The following is an 8,390-nucleotide window of genomic DNA, read 5'->3' as shown; positions in this document are numbered from 1 at the left end:
AATCCCTGAAGTTTAATCCAATCCTGGAGATTCTTGAATCCCCGAACAGGACCGAACTGTGCCCATGTCTCCATATATGGTTGCTATCATGTTTTCCTTCATGGAAAATAGAATAGTTTTTTCTATCATCATATAGATCTAGCTCATTGAAAGATCATGGAGTCATTTCTGGAGAAAAAGACTCTGAAGTCGATTTTGGGTAGAGTGTGTTTCTCGTCATTGTGCCACAAACAATTTCAATCATTATATGTTATTACTTTGTCATGATCTATACTATTGAATATGAAGATTCAAGCTTCTATGGTGTACTTATTGGATGTGATTAAACTAAAAACAAAACAAACGCAGAAAAGTATAAGAACAATAAAACTGGAATCAAAAGAACAAAGTTAGACAAAAATCTGAGGCATGTATTAACAGTCTCCTTAAGACAGATTTCATCGCTATTGACGATCGTCTCTCATGATACAACAGATTACACAAACAAACTCTTACCGGGTGTAAATCCATTACCATCGGAGTATGAAAACAAGAACATTATAAACGTACATAGAAAAGAAAATTTCAAAGAGTATTTTTATTTTTCTAGTATGTGAATTTGACAATTCCATTCATTATAAATAGAACTCAAAAGAACATGTCTATTCAAGAATGAACACGACTGTTCACGGACAGACACGACTATTTACGAATGAACACGAATATTCATGAAGGGAGGTGTTTGTTGGTATTTAAAATGATTTCATAATTTTATTCATTTTTTCCAACAATCCCCCACATGAATAAAATTAGAAACGAGGCGATTACTGATGCGTAGGGTGCGAATAAAGACCGAACGCTAGATGCTTTGTTATGTGCTTTATGATGTGTGTGGTCTCTCTAACTAGCTAGCCTCGACTCTACCCGTTCCTTTACTTAGGGGCAAGTGTACCCCGTCGTATCAAGTAATAAATATGGTTTAAGCCAGGTATCGAATCCGCGGGATTTATATCTACAAGTATTAAACTACTCGGTTCTATTCGTTATCTAAGCGATGGATACTTTAGTTTGGTTTGGGTGACAGCTACAAACTACTCCTAAACTATATATGGTGAGACAGATTTGTATAGTTCAAACTCTAAGGAAGTGATATGGGTGACGATAATTTACAATATATAACAAACAATGTTTCTGAACATATACGAGTGACAATTTACTCTTGCAAAGACGACTATGTGTAGACCGACCGACCCGTGAAGTGCCTAGATTACCTGGTTCCTCCTAAAGGCAAGTCTAATTCGCGGGATCAGAAATTAGGGCATGTAAGTTCCGTGGCTTGTCAATTCCTATGGTTTCCGGGTTGTCAATCCCGGTAGGGTAGCTCCTATATGGTTCCCAAAAGGTTTCAGAGTTCGTATCCCCCTACACAATATTCAATTATGAATATTAAAACAAGTAATAAATATCAACATGTATAGAGAAACTGAAATTGCAATCATATATTATAAAAGTGGAACTCGTAAATGCGGAATACAACCAAGCCTAGTACATAGGAAGAGTGCAAGCTAATTAGCAAGTGGAAAGAGAAGAAGAACCGGCCCTTGGAACTAACTAACCAGACTCAAGGCCATCTCGTAGGACTTGGAGGTGGAACTCTCGAGCTTGGTGGAAGAGGATGGAATGGAACTTCGACGGAGTAACGGAATGAATGTACAAGCTCTCAAGATGGTAGAGTTTTATTATACAAAATCTGAATACCTAAATGAGTGTTAAGCACTCCTATTTATACACATCAAGCTCGGGGGCATAATCATAATTACATAAGTCTTTGGGATTGTTCACATTTTCCAGTTGATTTTCAGGCCACGCTCTGCGCAAAAAAGATCTCCCTACTTTGTTGCAGATTTCACACTTCCGAAGACTGGATCCCCAAAGTGTTGACCGATCCACGCTCCGCGTAGACCAGGGCAAGCTCCGCGTGTATGGAGTTTTGGAATTTATCAACTGATATATCATCCTTCACGCTCCGCGTAGTCAGGGTCACGCTCTGTGTGACTGAAGTTCTGGAGTTTGTCAATTGATTCACACTGCCCCAAGCTCCGCGTAGACCAAGGTACGCTCCGCGTGGACTAAGTTGACCTGGAATGAAGATAAGGTTGACTGCCGTAATTCAGTAGGAACCGTGTGATGACATGGCACGCTCCGCGAGGACTGAAGTATATTTCGGCCATTTTCCTTTGTCCTTCACATCCCGTGCGTTTATCCCGAACCTGGAAAACACGACTATGAACACCGAGATTTCTTGATGCTTTATTTCTCTAAAATTGATCAAAAAGTAATGAAAATTATCAAAAGTACAATTTTTACTATTATTTTGTTATTTCTTCAAAACACACTTATTTTTGTAATTAAACGTAATTATTAGCTCAAAATAACCCATAAATCATGCTAAAAAGATAGGGACAAAACGTCCCTATCACTTACGACATGGTAATAACTTTCTACAGTCGATATCTGCACATAATAGGTAGGCAATGTCCCTTAAACCTTCCCTTGAGAAAGTATATTTACTTCATTGGCTGACTAGTAGATGTGATGTTCTTAAACTATTCTGCCATTTGTGAAACGATGATATACTCCAGACAGATATCAACATAACTTTGTATTGGTTCTCATGGTTATGTTCGGTATTGTCATGAATATCTCCTGGTTCTACAAGAGTTTTAGAGAACTAAGCCTCATTGGTCTCCTTTCAGTTGACTAATGGTATTATGATATGGAAGCGTTTTTGCCTGCATTTCATCATATAGAAGCTTCTCACACCGCATGCTCACCAATAGATATGATACTTTTGCTTCCCTTCCATCATTGTGACATACTTGTTTTAAGGAGATTTGATTTCTACATTTCCAATGACTTTCACAAATTAAATTTCTAGCCAACTAATGTTCATTTGTCAGCGTCTAGTTTGGCTAGATAACATCATTGCTCGAATTTTTTCCATTTGTGACATTTCACATTTCTAATGGAAATCAATCCCTACGCATGAGAATGTAAAAACATGGAATTTTCGCATATTATCATCATCTCTGAAGAAAACATATTTTCTTTTATGGTCAAGTCTTAAAATTCAAACCAATGAATTTTTTTAGACTTTCAATGTGGCTTACGGACGTTTCCACTGGTACAAACAGTCCTAAAGCCTTTGAACTTACTGTGTTCTTAAAAGGCAAAAAGCATCCTAAGGCCCCTGATCTTTCATTGTTTGGTGCATTAAGCCCTCGATCTTTTATTTAGACACATTAAGCCCCTGATCTTTCATCATTTGGTGCATTAAGCCCTCGATCTTTCATTTAGATACATTGAGCCTTTGATCTTTCATATATGGGTGTATTAGGTCCTTCCATAAATCAATTAATATATAGGTTTATTAATGGCATGTTTGGTTAGGTTTATATAACTGCAGCGTTTCACATTTTCTCTGGACACTGCAACATTTTGGAGCTTTTCACAAAAAGCTCTTTTCATGAACAGTTGTTTGTAGTTACTTGTTATTGATAAAATTATCCTTCTTATTTCCACAAAATGTGCTTCAATTTTAACATTATTTTTATTTTTAGAACATAATTATCGAAAAACAAGGTTTTATTGTGTTCAATAAATTTTTTATTTTTTATTTAAATTATTTTTATTAATTTGTATAATATATTTTTTATTTTAGAATTTGTTATTTTTAGAACATCATTTGCTGTCACACCAAACATGCCCTTAACAAACCTATATATTAATTGATTTATGGAAGGACCTAATACACACATATATGAAAGATCGAGGGCTTAATGCACCAAATGGTGAAAGATCAGGGACTCAATGTGTCTAAATAAAAGACTGAGGGCTTAATGCACCAAACAATGAAAGATCAGGGGCCTCAGGATGCTTTTTGCCTTCTTAAAACTATATCTATCTTCAATTAAGGTACATGTACTAACACATTCCAAAAAGCAATTAATATGTTTAAACAAACAGAAACAACAAAATAATTAACAACAAAAAATACATATGCACATTATTTTTTATTGTCCAATTTTTCTAAATTTATTTTCTGATGAAATTCCAAACAATCCAAGTTGTAATAAAAAAAATATAATCTGTTTAAACAGAAAAACAACTACGAAAGTTGCAGAGACCAAATATTAATTTTAAAACAAAAAAATGAAATATTGAGTATTGAAACAAAAAAACCAAAGTAATTGTTCGTTTCTTTATAAACAGTGCTCGTTTTTTTTTCCATAATCCTCTTTTTTATTTACATGATCCATCAAAGTTGAGTTTTTTTTTTTGAAAGAAACAACTTTATTAATCAATATCAGAAACAAGAACATCAGTAAGGAACGGAGGCGACGTTTGCCACTCTCCCCGCACAGACACAGATACGACTGCTTTAGCAAGTGCATGGGCAGCCCTATTCGCTGAGCGTTTTACAAATGAAATAGAACAATGAACTAAATCATGTAACAAATGAATACAATTACCAATCAAACTCGATCGATATGACAGATCATAAGCCGGATGAGTAATAGCTTGAACAGCTAATAAGCAATCAGACTGAACTTGCACATTTTCGAACTCGTTCGCCTTGAGCCAACTTAACGCCTCCCTTATTGACATGATCTCCACAGTTAACGGATCAAAGCAACCAATGAATGCTCCATGAGCCGCACCCAAACACTTCCCCTCATGATCCCGAATCAGATACCCAAACGAGCAGTACCCATCGGTAATAAATGTCCCTGCATCAACATTAAGCGCAAATTTGCCTTCAGCAGGTGGCCTCCATTTTTCAGATCGTGCCGTCAAACAAACAGCCCCCGGCGTGTGATTAACCTGAGCTTACAGCCATTCGAACCATGCTCTTCGAGCAAGAAGGACAATCCGGGCTGAAGAAACGGTAACAGTGTTCCAGACCACATTATTTCTCGCTGTCCATAATTCCCAAATTAAGAACGAAACCTCCCCGACATGCATCTTAGGCGCTGCCCGCAGCAGAGCCTTAAGCCAATCCTCAAAATCTTGAATTCCAGCCATTCTGTCATCGCCAAAAAATTCTGCCCAAGCAAGCCTTGCCGTCAAACAACTCACAAAAATATGATTAATCGATTCCTGAGCATTAGAACAAACAGGACATAAGTCAGAAATAGGCACATGACGATAAACCAAGTTAACATTGGTTGGCAGACAAGAGCTCAAAATTTGCCATAAAAAATTTTTGATTTTTGGAGGCACCGATAAGGACCAAAGCGACTTCCAATACACCTCATTCAGATTTGTTGATTGAACCGATTGCATAGCCAAGTGATATCCAGATTTCACAGAATAAACACCTCTTCTGTCAGGCAGCCAAAACCAGGAGTCGTCTGCCACAATCCTACTACGTGGAATAGACATGATAAGGCGACGGTCACTATCATTAAACCTAGCCACAATAAAATCCTGGTTCCACGCCCCTTGATGATCCAGCAAGCAAGCTACAGGCATATTTCCATCAACACCATAGACCCTTGTAGCAGGACGTGGAATTAGCCCATCCGGCAACCAGGGGTCGCACCAGACATCCGTATCCTTGCCATTTCCCACTTTACGAATCAGCCCCCTCACCAAAAGGTCTCTCCCTGCCAAGATACTTCTCCATATATACGATGGATTATGGCCCAAACGAGCTTGGAGGAAATTACCTGAAGGAAAATACCTAGCCTTTAAAACCCTTGCCACCAACGAGTCTAGGTTAATAAGCAGCCTCCATCCCTGTTTAGCGAGTAGTGCCATGTTGAACTCGTGAATGCTTCTGAACCCCATACCACCCAATGATTTAGGAATACATAGCAGCTCCCAACGTTTCCAACAAACCCCAGCCGGTGTACTACAATTAGACTTCCACCAAAATTTGTTTAACATTCTGTTAATATCCTCACACATCTGAATGGGTAGACTGAAAATGCTCATTATATAAGATGGAATTGATTGTAACACAGCCTTAATTAAGATTTCTTTACCAGCCCTGGATAAAAACCTCTCCCTCCAATCCGACATCCTTGACCAGATCCGGTCCTTAAGGAACCCAAAAGTTCGTGTCCGGCAGCGACCAACAGCAATTGGAGCCCCAAGGTAAAGACCCATCTCCTCAATCTCGCCAACCCCAAGTACATGACAAACATTGCTTTTGTCATCCACAGTCGAGTTCTTACTGAAGAATAAGGATGACTTCTGAAAATTCACACATTGACCCGAATCAGACTCATACCTGCGCAGACAATCCTGAATAACAGTCGCTTCAGACAAGGTTGCCCGGAAAAAAATATAGCTATCGTCGGCAAAGAAGAGGTGAGTTATTGGAGGAGCCGATCTTGCAATGCTACACCCATGAGTTTTACCTTTTGAAGCACAATCATGTAGAAGTAAAGAGAGGCCCTCCGCACAAATCAAAAACATGAATGGAGATAAAGGATCACCCTGTCAGAGCCCTCGTGAAGGAATGATCGGCCCTAACTCAACCCCATTAAACAAAATTTTATAACTGACAGTGCGCACACAAAGCATTAGTAAATTGATGAAGCATATAGGAAACCCAAGATTGATAAGCATATTCTCCAAAAAGACCCACTCCACCCTGTCGTACGCCTTGCTCATATCCAATTTTAAAGCCTCATACCCCCTCTTACCTTGTTTGAGACACTTCAATTTATGCATCACCTCATAAGCCACAATGATATTATCTGATATCAATCGACCAGACAAGAAAACACTTTGATTATCCGATATAATTGAAGGCAAAACATCCTTTAGTCTGTTGGCAAGCATCTTGGAAACAATTTTCAGCAGGACATTGCACAGGGCAATAGGCCTAAGATCAGTAATTCTTTCTATAACCTCCTTCTTCGGGATAAGAACAACCAGTGTATCATTCATTTTGGAAGGCAGCGAACATGAGTTGAGAAAGAGGAGACAAGCTTTACTGACATCCCTACCAATAATATTCCAGAACCGTTGGTAGAAAGCCGGGTTCAGACCATCAGGTCCGGGGCTTTTATTCGGATGCATAGAAAAACAGGCATTTTTTACTTCGTCTTCAGAAAAGGGAAGAAGCAGAAATTGAGTTTGATCAGCAGTAACTTTTGGGTTCACAAGTGGAATAACCTCAGAATTATTCGTACCTTGGCTATGGAAGATGTTTGTGAAATAATCCACGATGATATTTTCTAATCCCGCTCCAGATTTACACCAAACCCCATTGTCATCCTTAAGTTGGAAAAAAGAATTCCTTCTCCGCCGCGCAGAGGCGTATTCATGGAAATATCTCGTATTAGAATCGCCTTCTTGGAGCCAAAAAAGTTTTGCACGCTGTTTCCAAAAATCCTCCTTCTGTTTCAAGATTCTAGCATAATTGGCCACTGCAGCACCATATTGCTCAAGCCCAAATGAATCCTTACTACCCTTATATCTCTCAAGTAATTGACGCACAGACCGAAGTGCAGCATTAAAATTCTGACCAAGAGTATTACTCCATTCCTCAAGTGCAGCAGAACATACCTCAAGTTTTTGTGAAATAGGAGCCAATTCAGCCCTATGCCACGCCTCACTGACAATAGATGCACATTGCTGTTCCCGAAGCCAAGCATTTTCAAATCTAAATCTCTTCACCACAGGACATTTTTTCCAAACCCGAAGTTGCAGCAGCAGGGCAGAGTGATCAGAACTAATAGTAGCCAAATTTCGTAGAATGGAGTTAGCAAAGTGATTATTCCATACAGTATTAACCAGCGCCCTATCAAGACGTTCCTCAATCCAAAGACCCCCCTACCAGATTCCCAAGTGAATTGATAACCTTGCATCTGCATATCAGTGAGTTGACTGTCTTCTACCGCCCTTCTGAACCCCTCAATTAACCAGTTCGGTTGCCTGTTGCCCCCTTTCTTTTCAAAGCTTCTGAGGATGTCGTTGAAATCTCCAATGCAACACCAAGGCAGATTAGAAAGTGTGGCAAGATGACGGAGAGTGTCCCACGACTCATGCCGACGCTGCCTTTCCGGAACACCATAAAAACCCGTAAGCCTCCAAGGAGGTAAATCTTGAAAATGGACATTAGCATCAATGAAATTAAGCGTTGCGTTAGTCACGCTAACTGTTGCTTTCTCCTTCCATAGTAAAGCCAGCCCCCCACCATGACCCGCGCCCTCAACAACACAAGATCCTTCAAAACCCAGTTTCTTTCGTACAATTTCCACTTTTTCTTTTTTAATCATAGTTTCCTTTAAGAAAACTATCATGGGCTTGTGAACTCTGACAAGGTCCACCAGAACATTGACTGTACGTGGGTTGCCCATCCCACGACAGTTCCAACTTAGGAGACTCATGGC

Source organism: Euphorbia lathyris, chromosome 7 (assembly GCF_963576675.1).
Source record: "Euphorbia lathyris chromosome 7, ddEupLath1.1, whole genome shotgun sequence".
Lineage (NCBI taxonomy): Eukaryota > Viridiplantae > Streptophyta > Magnoliopsida > Malpighiales > Euphorbiaceae > Euphorbia > Euphorbia lathyris.
The sequence above is the reverse complement of the archived record's forward strand: the minus strand, read 5'-3'. Positions refer to the sequence as shown.